The sequence below is a fragment of the Schistocerca serialis genome, chromosome 12, assembly GCF_023864345.2.
Source record: "Schistocerca serialis cubense isolate TAMUIC-IGC-003099 chromosome 12, iqSchSeri2.2, whole genome shotgun sequence".
NCBI classification, from domain to species: Eukaryota; Metazoa; Arthropoda; class Insecta; order Orthoptera; family Acrididae; genus Schistocerca; species Schistocerca serialis.
In genome coordinates, this window is record NC_064649.1 from 72,971,523 (window position 1) to 72,987,530 (window position 16,008).

Below are 16,008 nucleotides of genomic sequence, written 5' to 3' on the forward strand. Positions count from 1 at the left end.
CCCTTTTTGTGTTAAAAATAAGTTAGTGCGTGTAGCATGACGGCCTGGTGCAAGTCTTCCAATTGGATGCCACTTCGATGACTTGCATATCCTGAAAAAACCAACAGCAGCCAATTTTCCTTGTAGGATCACCCGTCCAAATACTACCTGGGCCCAACGTTGCTTAACTTCGGTGAGCTGGCGGGAACCCATGTTACCGACTCAGTCGATCATAGTGTCCGGATAGGTCGTCATACAGGCGACTGGATGCTCAGAACATCCACCACTTCATGAATTTGCAGTAATGGGGGAGTGTCATGCTGTGAGGGGTATTCAAATGGGCTTCCATGGGACTGTGGTAGTAATTGAATGCATTATGACAGCTGTGTACTATGTGAAGATTACTGCTGGCGGCTGTGGCCGAGTGGTTCTATTAGCTTCAGTCCAGAACCACACTGCTGCTACGGTCGCAGTTTCGAATCCTGCCTCAGGCATGGATGTGTGTGGTGTTCTTAGGTTAGTGAGGTTTAAGTAGTTGTAAGTCTAGGGGACTGATGACCTCAGATGTTAAGTCCCATAGTGTTTGGAGCCATTTGAACAATTTTTTTGAAGATTGGTGCAGACTCGCTTGATGTTTTCCCTGACAATAATGGCATCTTCCAGCAGGATAACTGTCTGCATCACAAGACCTGAACAGTTCTTCAGTGGTTTAAAGAAATTTGTAGTTAGTCACCTTGTTGTCTTGACCACCAAACTCGCCTGATCTGAACCTGATGCAACACGTTAGGGATGCTATCAGATGCCAGCTCTGCATTCACAAATCAGTGTCCCGTAATTTACACGAATTGCATGACCTCTGTGAAACTACCAAGGACTTATATGAATTGCATGACATCTTGAAACTACCACACCATGTAGAACCATGTAAGGTGGCTATAATTTCGAACCTTACAAGCACTCATCTACATACTTTACCGTGATTTACAACTGGGATGAGGTATCATTTGATTGGCTGTACATCGTATACTTAAAGAAGACTGACATTGTCATGTACACCTTGTCAATAGTTGTTAATGCTTATTGCATGAAAAGTGATGGAGTGTCTTTATTATAAATATGGTGTAATGAATGATTGCTTATACTAGTAGAGGTTGGAATGCCAGTGGAAATGAAGCAGCAGGTGTAACTCAAGCTCTGGGTGGAAAATCCTGCACAGGTGTGTTGGTCCTGCTCCACACAGAAAGTAATCATGACTGATGGTTGGGGCAGCTGAGTGCTGAAGCACAATACAGCAGCGGCCGGCCGGTGTTGTAGCGGGGATGAAATGATAACTGGATAATACTTGGGAAACTGAACATCTTGGGCGCCACAGAAGAATGTTACCTCAGAAATCACGCAGGCTGGGTTATGTCTAAGGGTTTTTACTCTCAGGAGCGTACCATTGTATGTATTCCTAATTAACGTTGATAGGTATTTCCTCGCAAACTTTCCGCTCTGGACGAGAAAAGACTAAAATATGGTTGGTCGGCGTTCAGAATGTAGAGAGGGAGGATATTACGCGGTTTCGAGAATGTGATTCACCTTCTGCAGTTACGAGGGAGGGGCGCAGAGCTTTGTTGTGAAGCCAGTGTTGGAGAGAAATGGTCTTCTATTTTGAGCGCTCGTGTTTGACGGTCGCTTAGTATCAGCTTTTGTTGCTACAGATGGACTTGCCGTCTCTGCTCTCAGGAGGTTTTATAGTCAGAACAATTAGGCACTATACTGTTGAGAACGAGTCTGGACTTGGCCTCTGGGTAGGGAGTCGTCGTTGAGTACGCAGCGTTCAGTGATTGAGAGCACTTCTTCTGGCTATACTCGCGTTGAGACGTTATCTGAACTCCATCCTTATGGCTGGGAGTTCACGTTTCTCGTCTGTAGAACACAGAGACGAGAAGATAGTATTAGATTATACTAGTCAGAGGACCGCCTTCTGCCGTCCTAGTGTTCGAAAGTGTTTATCTGTGGCTGGAGTTCTTCCGTCGTCGCAGACGTGTACGAGAACCATCATTCCGACGCACCGGACGCAGCACATACGGTGATATTGCTAATCGCTTCGGCATATTAGGGCTATAAGGCTAAACAGCTATGATCACGTGAATTTTATTTCCACTGAGGTTGCACACCACTGTAGATCATGTTTGAAAAATAGTGACTTCCAGTGTTTGGTATGTAGATGATGTCAGTCATCTCGCGTTATTTATATTAGATCACGTGGCCGTAAAAAAGGGACAGATTTGGGCAATTGATCAATCGTATTAGTTAGGAAATCCATTTGTATCTCTCTATGTCCATTGGACATTGATATAAAAACATTTGTAATGTATAAAGGGGTTTTAATCTACAATAAATGTATAAGCAGAAACAGCATTTATCATTTTGTAATCATTTATTTATGTTTATGTTGTAATTTATATGTTAAAAAACAAGAAGAAGGAGATAATATCATCATTGAAAGATCCTAAGATCTGCTTCAGGGGATAGTGAGACAGGGCCAAATCTTCATTTTCGCTTTCAGTATTTTCCGTTGCACACATTCATTATACACCCACCTGCAGTAGTATCTTGGCAGTAGGTGAACCAGCACACTATTAACATGATGGTGATAAAAGTTGCGCCTCTTCACTGAATGTCCCAAGTGGAAGTGTACAATGTGTTAACTTCTTGCATATGTACCTCGTGAAATGATAAAGACGGGAATATCGGAACGCCTAGAGCTCATATGAATGCTTACAAACAGTGATTATCTTTATGCACAATCTGTGGAGTGGAGGAATAGGTAAGCGAGGAAATGGTAGTGCTACCAGAAATGCGCTGCTTAGCGTACTGTAAGGTGGCACCCAGAATTTTAGTACGTAGAATATACATAGATACGGAGACCTCAAAATTGTACACATTTTTGAATCAATCTGCAGTATGCATCAGTAATTCCATGATGGAACAAATATGGAATGATGCAGTTGAACCATAGCCTGGAATTAATTAGCTAACGCACACTGCAAATTTCTCTGTCCTACGTTTTCTACATTATATTCTGAAAATGTTTATTTACCCCAGAACATTTTGCTGTAACGAATTGGTGTTATGCAATATACTTATCGATATTATGGCTTCTTCGTGTTAGTAATAAACTGCCACAATTTCCTTTATATTCAAATAAAACAGTTACAGTTGCAATAACATTTATACGATAGTTATTTAACTAGCGTCCTTTTTGATTTGAGATAACCTGATGATGCCTAAGTAAGGCGAAAGGCGTTATTTTTAAATAAAAATAGCTTTGCAGCAGTGACTGTTTTATTTTAATATAACCATCAGCCTAGGACGGAATTAAATGAATGTCAAGATTTCCTTTGTTCGTATTTGGTGGTTTAATCCTGAACCTTAAACCATTTGTCAAATACACTTGCGTTACTAACGATGAATGTTGAATGCAAGCAAACAGACGTGCATGTATTGTGTTATACAGGTGGCGTATGTCAAATTTGAGGGAAGTAGTCTTATGGTTGTGGCATTTGTTCGGTCAGTACACGGACAGTTAATGCTGAAGTCTGACGATGTCCCATAATCATACGTACTCGAATAGAAATAGATATGGTAATCGAGCAGGCCAAGGCAATATGTCGACACACTGTAGAGGACGCTGGGTTACAACAGCGGTACGAGGGTGACTGTTATCCTGTTGGAAAATGAACTGGGCGTACTTACACTAAAGCAGCGTAATGCACTTTTAAGCGGTAGGGCTGGGTCGGAAGGGAAGAAAGCAGTGCTCACAGTTGAAAACATGCATAATCTTTTATTTAAATAACATTCAACACCTTATGACATCAGTAAAATAGCTTTAATAAAAAGAAAACAAGAATTTAAACAACTTGTTGAGTATTAACCAGGAAATGAGATTAGCAGTTGACGTCAGCAAAAGAGCTTTTAGACAATTCAGAAAGTAAGCAATTTGTGAAACATTAACAGGTATCTGAAGTCAGTTAAACTGCACATTAATAATCAAAACCTTGACATTTACAAACTTTTTCAATTGGCTTTTAAATATTAACTGATTTCAGAACATTTGGTAACAGTAGAAAGATAGGCAGTACGTCACGACTGTTGGTAGCATAAGTTGAGAGCCAGGATAAGTGGTAGAGATACAATTTGGCCCCACAACAGGCGGGATAGCCCGACTGACTGTGTGGGCGGTGAGAACTCGCCACCCACGAGTGGGCTGGTGGATGCGGCAGGGCCTGTACAACGTGACCTACAACAGACCAAGAACTGACCTTAGAAAACTAGTAACAGTGCACTGTTTTACAAAGGACGGCACATATTATATTATATAACCATTCAAGAGACAAATATACACACCTAAAACACATCAAACCAATCAGAGAATATGGTGATAAGTAACAAAGCACTTAACAATTGGGTAGCACTCCGATTATAGGAAAGAGAAAAGCCGGCCTAAATGGCCGTGCGGTTCTAGCCGCTACAGTCTGGAACCGAGCGACCGCTACGGTCGCAGGTTCGAATCCTGACTGGGCATGGATGTGTGTGATGTCCTTAGGTTAGTTAGGTTTAATTAGTTCCAAGTTCTAGGCGACTGATGACCTCAGAAGTTAAGTCGCATAGTGCTCAGAGCCATTTGAACCATTTTTTGAAAGAAAAAAACAATTAAGGCTCACATGCCCGCAAAATTAATTGGCAAACAGTTACTTGTATTAATTATGCAGCAGGAACAGTCATTACACGCTATTTTGAAGTGGAAGAAAATTCAAACTCCCTGACTTCTATCATTTTTTTACAGGTAAAAAAAAATGGTTCAAATGGCTCTGAGCACTATGGGGCAACATCTGAGGTCATCAGTCCCCTAGAACTTAGAACTACTTAAACCTAACTAACCTAAGGACATCACACATCCATGCCCGAGGCAGGATTCGAACCTGCGACCGTAGCTGTCGCGCGGTTCTGGACTGAAGTGCCTAGAACCTGTCGGCCACCGCGGCCGGCTTACAGTAGAACAGTAACCGTAAGTAACGAACTAGGCAGCTCTTACTAAGCTAAACTTCACTATTTCGGAAGCTAAGCAACTGAATGTCAGATGTCAAATTTGGTTTAAGAACTGCTAACCTCGTGCAGCCCTGTCAGCAACTGTGGCAATTAAACATATAACACGTCAGCCTCAGTTGCAAATAGAAACCAATATTTACCTAGCTTTCAGACAAAATAATTTGGCTTTCTTCAAAAGCTATTGACACTAAACTTTTGCACGCCAAAGTGTGGCCATGTCAAGTGTAAAACTATAGCACAATAGTACCCAACTATAAATCTGCATTTGTAACACCCCACCCGTCACTTAGATGGTTTTGGCGTGTGTTCACCCCAACTAATTGACTAACAGATCAACAGAGAGTGCAAACTGCCGCAATATCGGATAACACAAAAAAGTATTATGGCCCTGTGACTCCTGATTGAACTGCGGTGGCAGTGTTTACATTAATTTATTCAGAATTGATCACTTTCAATTAAAAAGGGGTGCACATTGATGTTATATTCAGCTATTGAATACCAGATGCAAATGTGGAACATAAAATTAATTAAGAAAGTGACTTGGGATTTCAAGTACTTGATTGTAAACAGATGCAGTCGATTAGCAGAAATTTATTTTAACTCAAGACCTTCAATCATGACATTACAAGACTCTCCTATCAGGCAGTAGTAATAAATTGCTTTTGTGTGGAGTAAAGCGCGATACTCAAAAGTAATTCCTATCGACTGACCCTGGCGTAATGCGAAGTTCGAGATGAACTCTACAATACACGGCCCATAAACCCTCATGGAAACTTTCCCGACGTGATCCAACAAATTAATCAGTGGCTGGAGCGGGCGCAATATCATCAAATACAGCATGGCGGAGCGGCGTCGTTGTGTGGACGTCGGCCGACCTCGTGGTGCTGCAAGGCTGCACTCGTCTATTCACTCCTAGCTATCTTGCTCAGTACATAGCTGAACCAAAACTTTCTATCTCCAAGCTCAATCGTGCCATTTGCTAAGTCCTAAACTGCAGAGATGCTCACTCTTTCTCAGGCAAGCTGAGTAAAGAACGCCACGTCCACACTCTAGGCAAGCTGGGAATGGAAGACTTCTCACAGTCCGCTCTTCGCCTCAGTTTCCCCTCCAGCAAAATCACTTACACCAATTGCAGAACAAGTCGCGTTAATTATGTGTCACTCCCCAGCGCCGACCAATGCCTGCTCTGGGAAGTGAACCAATTCCCACAAAATTTCCCTTCCTGTCAACTTCTATTTTGCTCCTCCCAGGCCACCCATCAAGGTTAGCGTCTGTACAAACATCAAGTTTTCCGGAATTCTGACTCCCAGGAGAGTGCTTCAAATTCCTTGGTCCTACGTTCCCATCAGAGGCTGGCGTATTTCATTCTGTCGCTCTTCACCTGATTTGCTTCAGACTCTGCAGACCGTGAATTCAGTGTGAAGTTGCTATAGTCACTAACACGCATATTTTGACCTCTGTTGACCGCTCCACTGTAACTTTGCGCGGCTTTCTGACATGTTTCACAGAAAACGGGACGACGGAAATTTATCAACAGGCGTACAAGTTCTCCATCTGTTTCCCAGTACACCAGCATGGGGTCGGGGTCAACCACCCATGCTGTCACTCATCTTAAGGCGGCTGGAGGCCGCGCCGCGTTACCACTTTCTCAGAGCTTGAGCCGCCCTAAGCTGCCTATTGTCACTTCCCTTCGCCGTTCCCCAGCCGGCCACGGTCAACTCTAAATACTTCCCTGGGGTAAACTAGCGTCCAGTAAATCGACTCGTTTCCACAAAGTTTTTCATGTCGTGTGAATTACTTTAAAACCATCACCCGACATTAATTATTCCACTACGTCCATACTACACCCTCTAAAAGATGTATTGTGCCTTGTCAGTCATTTTGTTCAGCTCTACTGTTCGCTCAGCATGAGTTAGGTGATCTTTAATGACTTCATGTAAAGGGCATGGTTCTTGCCATCTTACACATTACTTAGCTGAAGAGAAACAGCAGGCCCCACTGCGCGGACGAGGTCGGTAGGCCGCGATAGCTGCGCCGGAATGTCGGCGTTAGGCCATTATCAAGTGCAGTGAAATACAAAATGTTTATAAAATATTTTACGAAAATCGCTGTGTACTTTGACATTCGGCCGATTACACTATTTGAAAAATTTAGCTATGTAACCATGTTTACTTACATATTTTGGCTTTAAGCAATGTTAACTTTATACACGCTGACACATTTATATCTCGTTGTCATTTGCTGTTATATTCATTCGTAACACTGCTAAGTAGTGCAAGCACACATGTGCAAGTTAAATTATTCTCGAAAATCATGCAATTTTTGGGACTCATATCTTGCCAATATCGTTGTCGACAAAATACAAAAATGGTATTGATTCTGGGTTCCTAGAATGGATGAACAGTCTATATACGTAAGTAACCAATAATGTTTTCCCCCACCAGTCATCTGACTGGTTTGTTGCGACCCATCAGTGGTTTCTCTCCTGTACCAACCTCTTCATCTCAGAGTAGTACTTGAAACCTACATCCCTAGCTAGTTGCTGAATGTATTCCAATCTCGGTCTTCTCCTGCAGTTTTAACTCGCTAAATCCTTTAGTACCATGAAGATCATTGCCTGGTGTCTTAATACGTCTCCTATTACCCTATCCCTTCTTCTTGTTCGTGTTTTCCATAGGTTGCTCACCTTGAGGATTCTATGGAGAACTCCCCCCCATTTCTGCCTTACCAGCGCACCTAATTTTCAACATCCTTTACAACACCATAATTCAAGCTCTTCGATTCTCTTCTGTTCCTGCTTTTCCACGGTCAGTCATTTACTTCAATAGGCCACTGCGCTCCAGACATACGAGGGCAGTTCAATAAGTAATGCAACACATTTTTTTTCTGAAACAGGGGTTGTTTTATTCAGCATTGAAATACACCAGGTTATTCCCCAATCTTTTAGCTACACAACACTATTTTTCAATGTAATCTCCATTCAATGCTACGGCCTTACGCCACCTTGAAATGAGGGCCTGTATGCCTGCACGGTACCATTCCACTGGTCGATGTTGGAGCCAACGTCGTACTGCATCAATAACTTCTTCATCATCCGTGTAGTGCCTCCCACGGATTGCGTCCTTCATTGGGCCAAACATATCAAAATCCGACGGTGCGAGATCGGGGCTGTAGGGTGCATGAGGAAGAACAGTCCACTGAAGTTTTGTGAGCTCCTCTCGGGTGCGAAGACTTGTGTGAGGTCTTGCGTTGTCATGAAGAAGGAGAAGTTCGTTCAGATTTTTGTGCCTACGAACACGCTGAAGTCGTTTCTTCAATTTCTGAAGAGTAGCACCATACACTTCAGAGTTGATCGTTTGACCATGGGGAAGGATATCGAACAGAATAACCCCTTCAGCGTCCCAGAAGACTGTAACCGTGACTTTACTAGCTGAGGGTATGGCTTTAAACTTTTTCTTGGTAGGGGAGTGGGTGTGGCGCCACTCCATTGATTGCCGTTTTGTTTCAGGTTCGAAGTGATGAACCCATGTTTCATCGCCTGTAACAATCTTTGACAAGAAATTGTCACCCTCAGCCACATGACGAGCAAGCAATTCCGCACAGATGGTTCTCCTTTGCTCTTTATGGTGTTCGGTTAGACAACGAGGGACCCAGCGGGAACAAACCTTTGAATATCCCAAGTGGTGAACAATTGTGACAGCACTACCAACAGAGATGTCAAGTTGAGCACTGAGTTGTTTGATGGTGATCCGTCGATCATCTCTAACGAGTGTGTTCACACGCTCCGCCATTGCAGGAGTCACAGCTGTGCACGGCCGGCCCGCACGCGGGAGATCAGACAGTCTTGCTTGACCTTGCGGCGATGATGACACACGCTTTGCCCAACGACTCACCGTGCTTTTGTCCACTGCCAGATCACCGTAGACATTCTGCAAGCGCCTATAAATATCTGAGATGCCCTGGTTTTCCGCCAAAAGAAACTCGATCACTGCCCGTTGTTTGCAACGCACATCCGTTACAGACGCCATTTTAACAGCTCCGTACAGCGCTGCCACCTGTCGGAAGTCAATGGAAAAATGGAAATGTGTGACGAAGGCCTCCCGTCGGGTAGACAATGAAACTATACGAGACGAAGCGGTAATGTTTGAAAATATTCCACAAGAAATTTCCGGTTTTTTCAATCAAAATGTGTTGCATTACTTATTGAACTGCCCTCGTACATTCTCAAAAAATTCTTCATCAAATTACGATTTAAGTTCGAATCCAGTACAATTCTTTCAGCACGCCATGCCTTGATTTCTCACGCTCATTTGCTTCTTGTATTCTTCTTGCTTCAATCACGTAATTTTGCTTTGAATGTGCCCATATTGCTTCATGTCTTCTTCTAGCTCCACGATTTTTATGTTTGTCGCTAGAATCATTTCTCTTATTCCACATAACTTTCGTCTTCCCTTAGTTCACTCTCAGCCATATACTATGCTCATTGGATCTTTCGTTGCATTCAGCATGACCAGTAAATCTTTTTCATTTTCACTGACGATAGCAATGTCATCATCGAATCATTTCACTACCAACTTTTGTCGCAATCTTGAATCTTTCCATCATTGATGCTTTGATGTAAGAATTTAACGTTATGGGAGAAACACTGCAGCCCCATCTTACATCAATTTTAAACCGAGGACTGATTTCTTGACTTTCCATTCTCGTTACTCCTTGTTACTTCTCGTCCGTATATGTAAGTCTGTACTACCCATATTTCATTATAGCCAATTCAATCTCGAGCTTATATTTTATGAATGAAATGTGACGTTTCCGCTGAAGATGGCGCAGGAAATACATCCAGGTGGAAAATGAAGTTTCATGTAACAAACATAAAAATTCTTCTCCAACGGGATATAGTTAGTAATAAAATAATTAAAAAGTCACTTCTTCAATATTGAAAGAACAATAATAGCATCTGAAGACTCAAGGCCTGAGAATATCACAGCAAATTCAAGTTCCAGAATCCAATGTCCACGCACAAAGTGTGCCACAAGTGAAGTCCGGAAGGGACGAAAGTCCCAAGAGGACTTGCACACTTCTGAAGGGATGCACAAACGCTTAAGTCTGGCAGACTACCAATGAAAAACAAAGGCAAATATTACATAGCTGGTCATGGTGTCAGAGGTGACGTTCCTTCAGTGTAGAGACCACAAAGTAGCTCTGTAACTGGCAGCTGCTGGAGGTCAAGGTCGACCTGTACGGCGTCACTGTTGTAGCGGATGCTCCAGAGTGATGTACCGACTGCAAGAATGCTTTCACAGTCGCCGCCTGCTCTAAGAAAACCACTCAGAGCAAACTGGTCGAGCACAGTCCGAGCACCGCATAAATACTGCCCAGGCGCCACGATACTGCAGGCAGTAGCCGGACGGCGTGGCCGAGCGGTTCTAGGCGCTTCAGTCTGGAACCGCGCGACCGCTACGGTCGCAGTTCGAATCCTGCCTCTGGCATGGATGTGTGTGACGTCCTTGGGTTAGTTAGGTTTAAGTAGTTCTAAATTCTAGGCGACTGGTGACCACTGGTGACCTCAGTCCCATAGTGCTCAGAGCCTTTTTTTTTTTTTTTTTTTTCCAGGTAGTAAGTTCACTGAAATCGTTTGTGGAGGACAAAAAGTTTACACGGCCAGTGACCTCTGGTGGCGCTTGGGTTGCCGCCTGGTGGTCGGGCAGAGCAATGATATCCCTCGTCTATTTATGAAGTTCTGTCTCCCGCAAGGTCTGTGCCTGAGTAACCGGACTGTGTTGATTGTTGCTAATGAATAGGCGCAAGGCCTCGACGCAACAAAAAGCTCGTTTTGGTGGACATTGTCTTCTTCTGACACAAAACTTAACTTTGTGTTCTGCCTTACGACAGGTCTGGTCATGGCGGAAACCTCGTCAGAGAGGTCCACCGCATGAGCGTCTACGGAAGTGATTCCAGTGGTGGTTTCCCGTTGCCTTCCACTGATGACGATGAAATGATAATGAGGACAACACAACATCCAGTCCCTGAGCGGAGAAAATCTCCGACGCAGACGGGAATCGAACCCGGGCTCCCTGGCGTGACAGAGACAAAACAAGACTGAAATAAAAAAATTAAACAAAAATGTCACACCAAAATCATAGGACATCAGGAATCAAATATGTTTCTCTTCATCCTAGTAATAAAATGTTTCCACGACTTACACTACTGGCCATTAAAACTGCTACACCACGAAGAAGACGTGCTACAGACGCGAAATATAACCGACAGGAAGAAGATGCTGTGATACGAAAATGATTTGCTTTTCAGAGCATTCACACAAGGTTGGCGCCGGTGGCGACACCTACAACGTGCTGACATGAGCAAAGTTTCCAACCGTTTTCTCATACACAAACAGCAGTTGACCGGTGTTGCCTGGTGAAACGTTGTCATGATGCCTCGTGTAAGGAGGAGAAATGCGTACCATCACGTTTCCGGATTGTAGCATATCGAGATTGCGGTTTATCGTATGGCGACATTGCTGCTCGCGTTGCTCGAGATCCAATGACTGTTAGCAGAATATGGAATCGGTGGGTTCAGGGGGGTAATCCGGAACGCCGTGCTGGATCCCAACAGCCTCGTATCACTAGCAATCGAGATGACAGGCATCTTATCCGCATGGCTGTAACGGATCGTGCAGCCACGTCTCGATCCCTGAGTCAACAGATGGGGACGTTTGCAAGACAACAACCATCTGCACGAACAGTTCGACGACATTTGCAGCAGCATGGACTATCAGCTCGGAGACCATGGCTGCGGTTACACTTGAAGCTGCATCACAGACAGGAGCGCCGGCGATGGTGTACTCGACGACGAACCTGGGTGCACGAATGGCAAAACGTCATTTTTTCGGATGAATCCAGCTTCTGTTTGCAGCATCATGATGGTCGCATCCGTGTTGGGCGACATCGCAGTGAACGTACATAGGAAGCGTGTATTCGTCATCGCCATACTGGCGTATCACCCGGCGTGGTGGTATGGGGTGCCATTGGTTACACGTTTCGGTCACCTCTTGTTCGCACTGACGGCACTTTGAACAGTGGACGCTGCATTTCAGATGTGTCACAGCCCGTGGCTCTACCCTTTATTCGATCCCTGCGCAACCCCACATTTCAACAGGATAATGCACGACCGCGTCTTGCAGGTCCTGTACGGGCCCTTCTGGATACAGAAAATGTTCGACTGCTGCCCTGGCCAGCACATTCTGCACATCTGTCACCAATTGAAAACATCTGGTCAATGGTGGCCGACCAGCTGGCTCGTCACAATACGTCAGTCACTACCCCTGATGAACTGTGGTATCGTGTTGAAGCTACATGCGCAGCTGTACCTGTACACGCGATCCAAGCTCTGTTTGACTCAATGCCCAGGCGTATCAAGGCCGTTAGTACGGCCAGAGGTGGTTGTTCTGGGTACTGATTTCTCAGGATCTATGCACCCAAATTGTGCGAAAATGTAATCAGATGTCAGTTCTAGTATAATATATTTGTCCAATGAATGCCCGTTTATCATCTGCATTTCTTCTTGGTGTAGCAATTTTAGTGCCCAGTAGTGTACTTGGATTTATTAATCTATAAAGCGAATATATTTATAAATAGGCAAGAGAAATATATTTTTGCAAGTATCACAATTTTTTTTTGTTATTGCACAAGCTACGTACCTAGCATTGTCTGGGTATGTGTTTATTCACATTCTATTGGCTCACCTCCTCCTTCCTCTCTGCATGTCCATCTCCTGTGCTCCTGTGTCTGTGTCCGTGTGCCTCTTGCCCCTCCTCTCTCCACCTTATCACCATCATCCCAACGACAGGTTGCCGGTTCTAACCTCCACACTATTTCTTTACGAACAGTTAGTGATATATGTACGAAGTTTGGTTGAAATAGATCTAGGGGTGCAGGGACACTTTTGTACCTACTGGTTTCCCTGTCTAAGCACATGGCAGATATTTCACATGTATTTGACATATTTCACAAATATTTGTACAACTACTTTACCTGTACCTCTAGTGAATTTCGCCCTGCAATTTCTCTTTCAGGCAGCTCAGTGTACGTGACACATATCTCCTGAACTATGAGGTACGAAAAGTCATGAGATACCGCCAAATATCGTGTTGGACATGCTTTTTCCTGGTGTAGTGCAGAGACTCGATGTGGCATGGACTGCTGCACGGGGTAGCCGCGCGGTCTCGGACGGCTCGTCGTGGTTCGTGCGACTTCCCCCGTAGGAGGTTCGAGTCCTCCCTCGAGCATGGATGTGTGTGTTGGCCTTAGCATAAGTTAGTTTAAGTTCGATTAAGTAGTGTGTAAGCTTAGGGACCGATGACTTCAGCCGCTTTTTCCTATAGTCCTTACCACAAATTTCCAACTTCCATTTGTCAGGGACTCAACAATCCGTTGGAAGTCCTTTTGCAGAAATACTGAGCCGTGTTGTCTCTACAGCCTTGCACAATTGCGAAAGTTCGCTATCGCATGATTTTGTGCAAAAACTGATATTTCGGTTATGTCCCACAAATGTTCGATGCGATTCATAGAGGGCGATCTCGGTGCCCAAATCCTTCGCTCGAATTGTCCAGAAAGTTCTTCAAACCAATGACGAACAAACGTGGCCCAGTGACGTGGCATATTGTCATCCATAAAAATTGCGATCATGAAATCCATGAATGGCTGCAAACTGTTTCCATGTACCTGCATATAACCATTACTGTTCAATGATCGGTTCAGTTGGAGCAGAAACGCAGTACAATACCATGTAAACACAGCCCACACCATTATGGCGGCTCTGCCAGCCTGCACGGTACCTTGTCGACAAATGGATCCATACATTCGTAAGGTCTGGGCAAGTGTCAAACTATGTGACAAATTCTCGTATCTTTTGACTGAATTGACTTAGAAGCTTAAAATTTTGACACCACGACCATAGACGTTAGTACGTGCCATGAACTTGAACTTGTCACGTCTACCCGTTCTTGAGAAAAAAGATCTTAACAGACAAACTGACAACGAAGCGATCCTGTAAGGGTCCCGTTCCTACGGTCTGAGGCCTGGAAACCTACAAAATAAATAGAAAGAGACATTACTTCTCGAAACTATGCTGACACTTTGACTTTTTCTTAATATTCTCGTCTCAGAAGCATACAGGTACATGTACATACATTTCACACAGATATGATTAAATTAGTTTTGACCAAAAATTGGCCACTTCCAGTGCATTTTGTGTTACTCGTTGAAGGTCATCTTCTGTACAGCGGACTGGGTACAATGGACACCGAAGCATGTGCCGGACTGTCTCTTCCTCTACACAGTCACACCGAATATCATCTGGATCAGTGTATTCCCATTTTGCCAGGTTAACTTTTGATCTTCCAAATCCTGATCTCAGTCTATTCAGGGACTTCCAAGTTATCCATTCACTGTCATGGCCTGGAGGTAAAGCTTCAACAACTCTTTTCCAAATAGGGGGAAGGTAGGTCGTAGCCCTCCAAAGTTGTAAACTAGCTTTCTCAGCAGTGGCAACGGCCTTGCCGCAGTAGATACACCGGTTCCCGTCAGATCACCGAAGTTAGGCGCTGTCGGGCGTGTCCGGCACTTGGATGGGTGACCATCCGGGCCGCCATGCGCTGTTGCCATTTCTGGGGGTGCACTCAGCCTCGTGATGCCAATTGAGGAGCTACTCGACCGAATATCAGCGGCTCCGGTCAAAGAAAACCATCATAACGGCCGGGAGAGCAGTGTGCTGACCACACGCCCCTCCTATCCGCATCCTCAGCTGAGGATGACACGGCGGTCGGCTGGTTACGATGGGCACTTGTGGCCTTCAGACGGAGAATATATATATATTTCTCAGCAGTGGTTTTAAGTTCCTTTGATGTCCTGAGGAAACTCCTCCCTGACTTCAGTCGTTGCGGATGCAGTTCATGCCCATATAAATGGGATGAGTAATTTCCAGTTCCACTGCCTTTCTTTCCTTGTTCGCAGCTGCCTCTCTTCGAACAGGTGGTGGTGCTATTCCTGAGAGGTGGTAAAATCATTCGACTGGAGTGGGTTGCAAGAAACCTGTTATTATTTTTCAGGTTTCGTTGAGAGCTACATCCACCTGTTTGGCATGAGTTGAATTATACCAAACAGGACAGGCATACTCTGCTGCAGAATAGCATAGTGCCACTGCAGGTGTTCGGATTGTTTCAGGTTGACTACCCCACTCTGATGCGGCCAGTTTCCGTCGGAGATTGTTCCAGGTGGAGACTTTCGACTAGCATTTCATGCAGTGCTTTTGGAAGTGAGAGGTCTAACAAGTGTCACGCTTAGGTATTTTGGAGTCTCTTAGAGTTCCAGTTCAACCACCGACCACAGTATTTTCAACTTGCGAGTGGCTTCCTTGTTTCTTAAATGAAAAGCACACACTTGAAAGGAGCCTCCGAGAAGATGACGATGATAAAAGCAATCGGGCGTACCCTCGGCAACGTCAGAATATGAGTCAAAATAATCTGACAGCTGATCCTTTCACACCTGAGCCCTTTTCAGGGTCACAGTTAACGATTATCTCTATTAACATAGAAGGCATAACTCCAGCGAAAGAAGAACTGCTACGAGAACTGTGAAATCAGCATCAGCGCCATGTACTGTGCATACAAGAACACACAGACGTTCTGACACTGTGGTAAAAAGCTTTCTTCAAAAAGCTGGTGCGAAATTATTGGGTGGGTGCAGATACAAAAACATGACATAAACAGAAAGCATATGGTGTAAGGTATAGCACAAAATCAGGTACAGTGAGTTTAATTTACCCCTGAGATAAACAAATGGGAGTTTGATGGAACTTATATGCTACAAATGTTTCAAATGGCTCTGAGCACTATGGGACTTAACTGCTGTGGCCATCAGTCCCCTAGAACAT

The 16,008-nt window shown here is 44.3% G+C and overlaps 1 pseudogene; it reads left to right on the forward strand.

Moving 5' to 3' along the window:
• The first annotated feature begins 14,622 nt into the window (after positions 1-14,622).
• On the forward strand, positions 14,623-14,740 carry LOC126428615 (5S ribosomal RNA; annotated as a pseudogene).
• Positions 14,741-16,008: the final 1,268 nt, after the last annotated feature.